Here is an 11,664-nt window from a genome sequence, read left to right as displayed (position 1 = left end):
TGTCCCATGCATTCTGACTGCGAACTTGTACATCACTCTGGTGATTCGACCTGTTGGAGGGCCATTCATGACCAGCATTTCAGTTGGTGTTTTCCAACAGTATAACTCTCACCAACATAACTTCTGTTGTAACCCAAAAGTCTCTACGAAGTGTCTACATATTGCCTTGGGCTGCTCAATCACCAGATTTTTCTCCAATCAAGCACATATGAGACATCATCGGATGACAACTCTAGTGTTATCTACAACCAGCATTAACTATCCCTATGTTGATGAACCAAGTGCAACAGGCATGGAAAGCCGTCCCACAAATTGGCATCTGACACCTGCACAACAAAATGCATGTGCGTTTGCGTTCAACATTCTGTTGGTTACACCGGTTGTTAATGTACCAACATTTCACATTTGGAATGAATTATCTTGTGCTTACATTAACCTGTGATTTTGCAATGTTAATCACTTAAATATGATACCTAGACAAATGTATTCCAATAATTTCATTACTGTACATTAATTATTTTTTGGTGTTGAGATTTTTTTCCATCAATGTATTATGATTTAGCTATAACAGTAATGTGTTAATTGTCTCTGATGCATTTAATCTTGTATGAATTTGATATTTTTTATTGCTAGGCACCAGTCTTAACATAATTGCACATCATCTGCTTAGCACAATGTATGTTGATCCCTTGTCCACACTGTGTGCATTGCCTGAATTAAAATACAACTCATCATCATCATCATTTAAGACTTAATTATGCCTTTCAGCGTTCAGTCTGGAGCATAGTCCCCCTTATAAAATTCCTCCATGATCCCCTATTCAGTGCTAACATTGGTGCCTATTACTTCAAAATCATTCTTAACCGAATCCAGGTACCTACTTCTCGGTCTACCCTGACTCCTCCTGCCCTCTACTGCTGAACCCATGAGTCTCTTGGGTAACCTTGTTTCTCCCATGCGTGTAACATGACCCCACCATCTAAGCCTGTTCGCCCTGACTGCTACATCTATAGAGTTCATTCCCAGTTTTTCTTTGATTTCCTCATTGTGGACACCCTCCTGCCATTGTTCCCCTCTACTAGTACCTGCAATCATCCTAGCTACTTTCATATCCGTAACCTCAACCTTATTGATAAGGTAACCTGAATCCACCCAGCTTTCGCTCCCACACAGCGAAGTTGGTCGAAAGATTGAACAGTGCACAGATAACTTAGTCTTGATACTGACTTCCTTCTTGCAGAAGAGAGTAGATCGTAGCTGAGCGCTCACTGCATTAGCTTTTGCTACACCTGGATTCCAGTTCTTTCACTATGTTGCCATCCTGTGAGAATATGTATCGTAAGTACTTGAAACCGCCCACCTGTTCTAACTTTGTTCCTCCTATTTGGCCTTCAATCCGTTTATATCTCTTTCCTACTGACATTACTTTCGTTTTGGAGATGCTAATCTTCATACCATAGTCCTTACATTTCTGACCTAGCTCTGAAATATTACTTTGCAAACTTTCAATCGAATCTGCCATCACAACTAAGTCATCCACATATGCGAGAGTGCTTATTTTGTGTTCACATATCTTAATCTCGCCGAGCCAGTCTATTGTTTTCAACATATGATCCATAAATAATATGAACAACAGTGGAGACAGGCTGCAGCCTTGTCTTACCCTTGAAACTACTCTGAACCATGAACTCAATTTACTGTCAACTCTAACTGCTGCCTGACTATCTATGTAAAGACCTTTACTTGCTTGCAAAAGTTTGCCTCCTATTTCATAATCTCGTAGAACAGACAATAACTTCCTCCTAGGAACCCGGTCATATGCCTTTTCTAGATCTGTAATGCATAGATACAATTCCCTGTTCCACTCGTAACACTTCTCCATTATTTGCCGTAAGCTAAAGATCTGGTCCTGACAACCTCTAAGAGAGGCTTCAAAAAAAATTTTGGCTTCAAAATAAACTTCTTCCAACTCATTAGATTAAATGTATAGTCAGCTACCTGATTGATAATATTCCAACAAATTATGTATTTGATGATGTTTATAAATTTTACATAGATTTAGGAATCTCTGACCACTTTGCATTATTCACTGAACTAGCAAAAATTAACAAAGAAATTTCATGTAACAAAAGCCATATGAAAAGAAACTTCAAAGAAAAAATTCACTTACATTTAGAAATAAGCTAAGAGAGGTTTAATGGCCTTACAACAGCTGTATTTCAAATAATAGCAACTTTAACAATTCTTTAACTAGCTTTCTTGAAATATTTCATTTGTGAAGGCAGCCAAACAAGTGGCAGACAATAAGTTCATTGTACAACATAAAAGTAAAGCAAAAGCAGTGTGGTCTGTTGTCAAATCAAAGTTACGTGTTAGAGTTAGTAGTAGTGAAATATCTAGGATTAAAGTAGATAATCACTTTTTTGGATACCCTGCTCAAATATCAGAGTGTTTAATTGAATTCTTCACAAATATGACAAAGTCAGATGCTGATGTAGTGGAGTATCAGAGCAAAGTTAATCCCTTTGGACTCCACCAACAAGCTGAGTACTTCAGGATTTTAAAAGAGTCACAATAAAGGATGTGGGAAATGTTATATAGTGACTAAAGGAGTGTGTGACATAATAGTACTTCCCCTGACTAAAATATTCAACCAATCTTTTGAACCCTTCCTTCCACAATGTTTTGAAATACGCTGGAGTCAGACCTCTGTTCAAGAAAGGGCCGAGGGAAGACATGGGACACTATCACCTTATTTCTGTTCTTCCAGTCCTGTCAAAAGTGTTAGAGAAAGTAGCTGCAAACTAGATCAAAAAATTTATTGTAAAAAATGATGTTCTTGTAAGTAACCTATTTGGATTTCAACCAGGAAAAAACACTCTCGATGCAGTGAATAACTTTTGAAAAGGCATGCAAATCATTCGCTCAGAGGAGTAAAGTTTCAGGTGTCTTCTGTGCTCTCACAACATCATTTGACTACATGAACCATAACTTGCTTATCTACAATTCAGCCAAATACAGGATTAAGGACAATGCTCTAAATTGGCTCACATCATACTTACACAACAAAAACAAAGGGTAACTATCACCTCAGAAGCAGTGAGCTATTACTCTAAATGGAGTACAGTATGACAAGGTGTGTCTCAAGGCTCAATTTTGGCGCCAGTCCTGTTCCTATTCTACATAAATGACTTACCTACAAATATAAATTCCCCATCAGTTCTGTTTGCAGATGAGACTTTTATTTTAATTGAAGATGACAATACAGAAAAAATTCCAAGCTCCATTGTAAGCACACTGGATACCTTAGAAAACTGGTTCCTGTTAAGTGGGTTGAAACTGAACACTGCAAAAATATGTACGGTGCATTTCAAAACCAAACATTCAATATATATGGAACTTTAAATGCAACTTGACAACCAACTTTTGAAAGAAGTTGACATAGTAAAATTCCTGGGACTAAATATTCACAAGAACTTAAGCTGGAACACACATACTGTCTTCCCATCAAATAAACTATGCAGTTTTGTTGTTTGCAGTTCAGATACTAGCAAATTCTATTTTCTTGAGTACATGAAAAATTGCTTATCATAGTTATTTTGAATCTGTTATTAGATATACGATTATTTTATGGGGAAGTTAAAGTAGTATATCTCAAGTACTGAAACTGCAAAAGAAAACTGTTAAATACATGTGTACTGTACAGCAAACAGAGTCTTGTTGCTGATTATTTTGGAAACTACAAATCCTAATGATTACCACCATATTCATTTATGAAATTATAACGTTCCTACACAACAGAAAAAAATTATTTGAGGAGAAGTATTTTAACCACAAATATAACATGAGAAATAAAAATAATTTTATGCTACCCAAATGTCAGTAGAAATTATGTGCATGAACTCCACAGTATGTGGGGATGACAATATATAACAAGTTAAAGGTGTATTATAATAATAAAATAAAGGAAATAATGAAATAAATTGATTGCTAAATGTCTTTTTACTTGCAATGAAAAGAGAATATTAGTACAATTGCATTATTATGAAATGTTCTGCATGTACGAAATTGTGTTATTGTTCATTCACTTTGCCTTGAGTCGTTTCTTTTTCTGTGGCCGTCACTATATATATTTTAATTATATTTCTCATCTTTTGAAAGCTTCTCATTCTATTAATTTTACGAAAATATGATTATCGACTTCAATTGTAGATGTAGGCAGCCGACTCTAAGGACACCAGTGCCTCTCAATATGATATAAAATATGAAGTAATTCTTCTTAACTTGGTTCTATTTCACTTTAATAAAAATACTTAGTACTGTTATTAAGTCTCCTCTTATTCAGAAACACATATGATATAAAAGACTCATTGTGCGTCATACTTCGAGCAGTACAGTGTAATAAAATTTCTACATACCAGAGTGTGAAACAAAATCATGTACAAAAAAATGAATGATGTTTTATGTTCATTTGTCTGCACTTTACTGCACATTCATAACTAATGACTTTGCTGATGCTTATAGTCGGTCTTTGACTATATCGTTATTGCTGTTTAAATTTTTAATAAATTTTAACTTCAGCATATCCAGGGGAATCTTTCACCATGTACATACACAATGGGCAAAAATATATTTAATATGAAGCCAGAAATTTTAAAAACAAGGCTACAGCAGATTCTGTCGGAGAATTGCTACTATTTGATTGAAGAATTCATAGAGGATGAAAAGATAATTTGAGGAAGGGGTTAATTAAGTGCTAAATTTTATTGTATGAATATATAACAAAATTGTATTATTATTATTATTATTATTATTATTATGTGAAATTATTATTAAGATGTGAAATTTTACCAACATTTTGACATGTCTCGTGTACCTGAATCAAGTGATTTAGATTACGTATATTATGTATGAAACAGGTGAAATACCCTCAGACTTCAAGAAGAATATAATAATTCCAATCCCAAAGAAAGCAGGTGTTGACAGATGTGAAAATTACCGAACTATCAGCTTAATAAGTCACAGCTGCAAAATACTAACACGAATTCTTTACAGACGAATGGAAAAACTAGTAGAAGCCAACCTCGGGGAAGATCAGTTTGGATTCCGTAGAAACACTGGAACATGTGAGGCAATACTGACCTTACGACTTATCTTAGAAGAAAGATTAAGGAAAGGCAAACCTACGTTTCTAGCATTTGTAGACTTAGAGAAAGCTTTTGACAATGTTGACTGGAATACTCTCTTTCAAATTCTAAGGGTGGCAGGGGTAAAATACAGGGAGCGAAAGGCTATTTACAATTTGTACAGAAACCAGATGGCAGTTATAAGAGTCGAGGGACATGAAAGGGAAGCAGTGGTTGGGAAGGGAGTAAGACAGGGTTGTAGCCTCTCCCCGATGTTGTTCAATCTGTATATTGAGCAAGCAGTAAAGGAAACAAAAGAAAAATTCGGAGTAGGTATTAAAATTCATGGAGAAGAAATAAAAACTTTGAGGTTCGCAGATGACATTGTAATTCTGTCAGAGACAGCAAAGGACTTGGAAGAGCAGTTGAATGGAATGGACAGTGTCTTGAAAGGAGAATATAAGATGAACATCAACAAAAGCAAAACGAGGATAATGGAATGTAGTCTAATTAAGTCGGGTGATGCTGAGGGAATTAGATTAGGAAATGAGGCACTTAAAGTAGTAAAGGAGTTTTGCTATTTGGGGAGCAAAATAACTGATGATGGTCGAAGTAGAGAGGATATAAAATGTAGGCTGGCAATGGCAAGGAAAGCGTTTCTGAAGAAGAGAAATTCGTTAACATCCAGTATTGATTTAAGTGTCAGGAAGTCATTTCTGAAAGTATTCGTATGGAGTGTAGCCATGTATGGAAGTGAAACATGGACGATAAATAGTTTAGACAAGAAGAGAATAGAAGCTTTCGAAATGTGGTGCTACAGAAGAATGCTGAAGATTAGATGGGTAGATCACATAACTAATGAGGAAGTATTGAATAGGACTGGGGAGAAGAGAAGTTTGTGGCACAACTTGACCAGAAGAAGGGATCGGTTGGTAGGACATGTTCTGAGGCATCAAGGGATCACCAATTTAGTGTTGGAGGGCAGCGTGGAGGGTAAAAATCGTAGAGGGAGACCAAGAGATGAATACACTAAGCAGATTCAGAAGGATGTAGGTTGCAGTAGGTACTGGGAGATGAAAAAGCTTGCACAGGATAGAGTAGCATGGAGAGCTGCATCAAACCAGTCTCAGGACTGAAGACCACAACAACAACAACAACATATTATGAGACAGATAAACCACAATTCACAAAACTTACTTTTATCTGTTTGAAATCCCAAGATGCTTCTGCCTCAAGTAAACAAATAAGAGCAAATTTGTATAATTGCATAGTAGCTGCATGGCACCGTTTGAGGTTCTGGAACTTCACTAAAATAATTAGCGTTCGCGTCCCCTCAATACCACAGTTTTCTTTTTATTTGTTGCAAGCCTAACAAGAATACAGCTGAGGTATGTTGAACATGATAACACACTGTGTCACACACAGGTATGTGACAAACAGTCATTTAGTGCCAGGATGTCTCAGCATATGTAGTCCATGAGAGACAGCATTCTGACAATCATACAGTATGATGATTTCAGCAAGTGTGAAGTGGCAGCTATATATGGTGTTCAACCTTGCTGGGCCCATAAGAGGATAAAGCAGTGGTGCAAGACAGGGGCAACTGGCTGGCTTCGAAAGCCAGGCTTAGAAATAGTGTCAACACCTTAGCAAGTTACTACGTTAGTTGACACCCATATGGAATGTCTATTTTTAAATGCTGTCCAACTCAAAAATGAAACCAATTTCCCTTCATGCCCACAAAAAAGCTCGCAACTGCGTATGTGATGCTGGCTTTTGCTGCAGGTGGATATCAACAGATGCGTCAGGAACACTTCAATGAATTTATGATCATCTCACTGTAGATCAGTATGTGCATATAATGAAACATACTATGGTTTCAAGTGTTAGGATGTGCTACCCCTTTGGAGTGACCCAGTTCCGCCAGGATTACTGACTGGTTCAAACAAGTCAAATCATTGAGCATTGGTTTTGCAACAAGCTGATGTTGACTTGATTGCTTGGCCTTCTCCAGCACCAGATATGAATTAAACTGAAAATTTTTGGACCAAAATGAAGCATCACAAGAACTTACATGGCCAAAACTGGCTTCATGTGCACCTGACCAACTGTGGGACCTAGTGTTGGATGCATGGGAGAGTCTCTCAGACCTTGTTTTCAGAGGCTAACCTTGTCAGATGAGGCAGGTAGTTGATGCCAGTGGTGCATGGGCTTCATAATAGCCTCGTCCCTGATGTGAAATCTTCATCTCACTTTACTCCACTTTATATTTGATATAATTGTTAACTTTGTTGATTGCAAATCTATATGAAATCATTGTACTATAAATTTTATTTATGGAATTCATGGTACTTAAAAGTTAATACATGTAAATTTTGGAAAAGTGCAGGCAAGTCAATTTGAATAGAAATAGAAATGGTGTCCTCATGTGAGACATGCAGAGAAAACGGTATTGACCAATATAGGAACAGGTAAAACCTACAACAATAATTTTCTCTTCCTTACTACCTCTCCAACATTTTCTGTATTCATTGTGCAAAAGAAATGCAGTTGTGGCACAAACCTTTTTTTCTTTTTTTTTTCAAGATAGCATTCTTTGGGAACCCAAGGGTAGCATTCCACACACTGTGCCCATTTCTGCATATTAGTTTTCAGAGAAATGGCCATTGCAGAATATGCATTCATTGTCTTCTTCAGGTTGCACATCTGAAGCATTGTCCTCAATCATGTGTATCAGACTCTGAATGACTGGAAGTTAATGTTTCCTGTGGTTTTCTCTCTTTCTTTTTCAAGTATAAAACTTTTGCTTTTGTCTCCAGTGATTTAGCTACAGCCTTCTTCTCTTTGAATTTTTTCAAGTGTTCCCACTATGGAGATGTTAGTTACTTAATAGATCCATAAGTGCTGATTTTACTAGAGCTGGTGAATTGATGTGGCTCACTGATTTTGGGATCTTGCCAAATACCATTTGAACTCGCATGTTGTTTATGTTTTTAAATCATTTTTGTCAAATTCCTCATGTATTGCAAAGTCAGTGTCCCTACGTATATTCCTGTTACATAGGAAGAGTCCCATTTTCCAGAGGCCATTTGCAGTATTCCCCATTGTTACTGCTCTCAAGTAGGCCACTGCAAATAAACCCGTAAACAAAACTGAGATTACTATTGAACCTGGGTTATTTGTCCACCATGTTCCTATTTCTTGGGGAATACATGTTTTAAGCAGTCTCACCAATTCCCCACAAGAGACTGGATTTTATGTGCAGAATGGGGGGACAAACATGATGTGGACATGGTTTTCTCTTGCTTTGTCTATCACATACATTTGATATGATCCCCATCAAGTATTAGCATAACCATTCATCACCAAATGGTTCCACAATGTTCCCGAAATTGTCAAATCTGTTAGTATAAATGTGAGTCTGAATCTAGCTATCAGGGTGGCTAGCAGAAGTTATCCTAATCTGAGTAAGTGTGTCCTAATATGCAATATTGTCATGTATTAGGATACCCATGGTACCACATAATATTAGGAATTAACCATCTTGCAGCAGAAATCCAGCCTCATAGTGACACTGCTCTGTTTGAAAGGCAATTCATTATAGGAAATATAAAAGTACTTTGAAGAATATGATCACAATACTGTTCTGACAACTACTCAACTTCAGATATTAAAGCTCTATGAACACACACACTCAAAAAACATGAAATTTAATGCTTTTAAACTCAAGGACTCTTCACAGTGTCCAGCTTCATAATGGTGTTATTGCCACTGCTTTAAACATCCGGCACTGTGGGAACTACATTCTAATATTTCCCAAGAGGGTTGAACATTTACTTTAGCCAGAATCTAGTTGTCTCACAGTAGCAAATTCCCCCTTAATAGCAACTGTCCTCTACATTCAGAACCATTTTCAATAATGATAGTATCTTGTGAGTAAATTAAAAACAATGTCAAATCAGAAAATAAGCAGTCATCTGGCACCTGTATTTTTGTACCTGCAGACCATTGAAATTACTTAATTGTATTTTCCTTCAAAATGAGAGAAAAGGCACCATAATTTCCATTGGAAAACCATATTCTACATTTGTCCTGTTACTGGGAAGGTCTTGCAATTTTGTATCTACTTATCTCTTTCAGTGTCCAACTGGATTTTAATAAGTATCGAGTGACAGAATTTAAACATATTATTCAGACTCATTATGCTGAATTATTCAACCATTTTTCCCACCAGATTTGGAATTTTACTCTGAGACCAAAAATTATGTACTCATCATTAAACATTTATTCTTTCTAATTATTATTATTATTCTTATCATTTTTGTTGCATCTGCTTTCCTGTTCTGTGTGCTACTTCTGTGAATAGTTGTATGCAAACAGGCAAAACTTTCTGGCAACTTTCAAAATTTAGGGTGATAGTTAATTTCTGTATTCCTGAATAAAAGAGGAAAAGAATTGCTGTTAAGCTAGGCACTTACATTTTTGTATGTAGTTTGAAAAAAAAAGCGTATCATTACCAGTTTCATTTGTGCCAAACAACTGAATAATTATTAAATTAATTACTCTCTCCTACATTTGTTATACAAGCTTCATAAAAGATGAGATTTTGCTAGAGGTCTGCTTGATCTAAACTCACTCACTGCTCCAAACAATAAATTCTCTCACTCCCATAAAACAAATGCCCTTAAAATAACTTATACACTTTTTTTTAATTTTGTGAATTTTGTAACATAGTTTTTATTAGCTCATACTACACTAGTTCTTTTAAAAATTAAAAATAATATGCATCACTGTTTTACTCATCAAGACAAGAGAAGCTACCACAGAAAGGCTGTTGGCACCTACTTTGATGGGGGACATGAGAAAGATTGTCCCAATGGTGGAATCGACTTCCAATTCACTGACTGACAACCAGGCACTTTGACCATGAGTGATGCTAATGCCTCCTTCAGACCGCATGTCACACTGCTGGTCAAATCACTATATATTTTGCAATCACTGTTGATATCCTAAATGTTGGTGTATAGTGTTTAATTGACATTAATTTCCAATGCTGTGTGTAGTGCATCTCACTGGTATGATAATATGTTTTCTCTGTACCCCTACATGGGCATTAACAGGGGGAAAGTGTCACCACAGTGACTGTACATGCTGAGGTATGGCTTGGCCAGTCTCCGTGCAAACAGTTTTGTTTTGTTAACTGCACATGTCTGCAGTTCTTGCACACACTGAAATCCCCATGCCACAGTTCTGTAGCGTGTTGTGGAGGAACCAAAACAATATGGTATCATCCATTTATAATTTGGATATGGACTGCATCATTTTGTTGTGACTGCTTTAGCAGTCTGCTGCAGTACTTCAATGTTAACCAGAACTACAAACATGTACCTGCAACCAAGTAAAAAATTAATTACTTAACTCCATTGTTTTCCCTTTGAGGTGATAATTAAAATCTTATGACTACACTTCATATACTCCACAAGCCGCTGTGCACTGTATGGTGAAGGATATATCTGTACTACTCTGTTCATAAAATGAGTGAGGGACATACCAGAATCTCTCTCATTTTTTCCCCACAATCCCTTTGCACAATGTACAATGATGGGAACAGAATGGTAGTGCAGTCTTCCTCAAATACAAGTTCTCTAAATTCACCAAACAGACTTTTGCCAGAACTACATTGCCTTTCTTTCAAAGATTCTCATTTCAGCTCTCAAAGCTCCTCTGCTACAACCAACTTGTTATGAACGTAGCAGCCTGTGTCTGAATTCATTCAATGTAAATTGTAATGCCTCCTTGATAAGGACTCTAAATGCTGGAACTATACTCTAGAATTTATATGATTTGTCATTTCCTTTATTCAGATGAACTTCACTTTTCTAGACTCCTTCTAAAAATCTAAGTTTTCCATTCACTTTCTATATTACAGATTTTATGTGATTGCCCCATTACATATTGGTTCTTAGTGTTACACACAAATACCTTGTAGTCCTATACAATACAGGAGACAATAATAAGAGACTCAACATGGGGTAGTGGAATAATGACTGCTGATTTACAATTGATACACAGCAGCAAAACATGTCCATGTTACAAGGAAACACACACTGCACTCTCTCTATGCACAACAGAGTTGACGATGTACTCTGTGAAGAGAGATCACTTGTAAGCAGCATTACTTTGTATGTAGGTCCCATAGAGCACTTCCACACAGTGCAGAGCACTGGGTGTGAGTAGGTGAGGTTCTCATTATGCTGCATGAGGTTTAAAACCCTCCAGGTACACGGGTGAGTGCTGGAGGTGGCCAAAGTGGGATTGTTGTTGAGCGATCGGTGGCATGGGCATGCTGTCGAGTACAAGATGGTGGTATCCCACAGAAAATATCTACATCTACATCCATATTCAGCAAGCCACCTGACGGTGTGTGGCAAAGGGTACTTTGTGTACCTCTATCAGTTCTCCCTTCTATTCCAGTCTCGTATTGTTCATGGAAAGAAAGATTGTCGGTACGCCTCTGTGTGGGCTCTAATCTTTCTGA

The sequence above is a fragment of the Schistocerca piceifrons genome, chromosome 2 (assembly GCF_021461385.2).
Source record: "Schistocerca piceifrons isolate TAMUIC-IGC-003096 chromosome 2, iqSchPice1.1, whole genome shotgun sequence".
In the NCBI taxonomy this organism is placed as follows: domain Eukaryota; kingdom Metazoa; phylum Arthropoda; class Insecta; order Orthoptera; family Acrididae; genus Schistocerca; species Schistocerca piceifrons.
The sequence above is the reverse complement of the archived record's forward strand: the minus strand, read 5'-3'. Positions refer to the sequence as shown.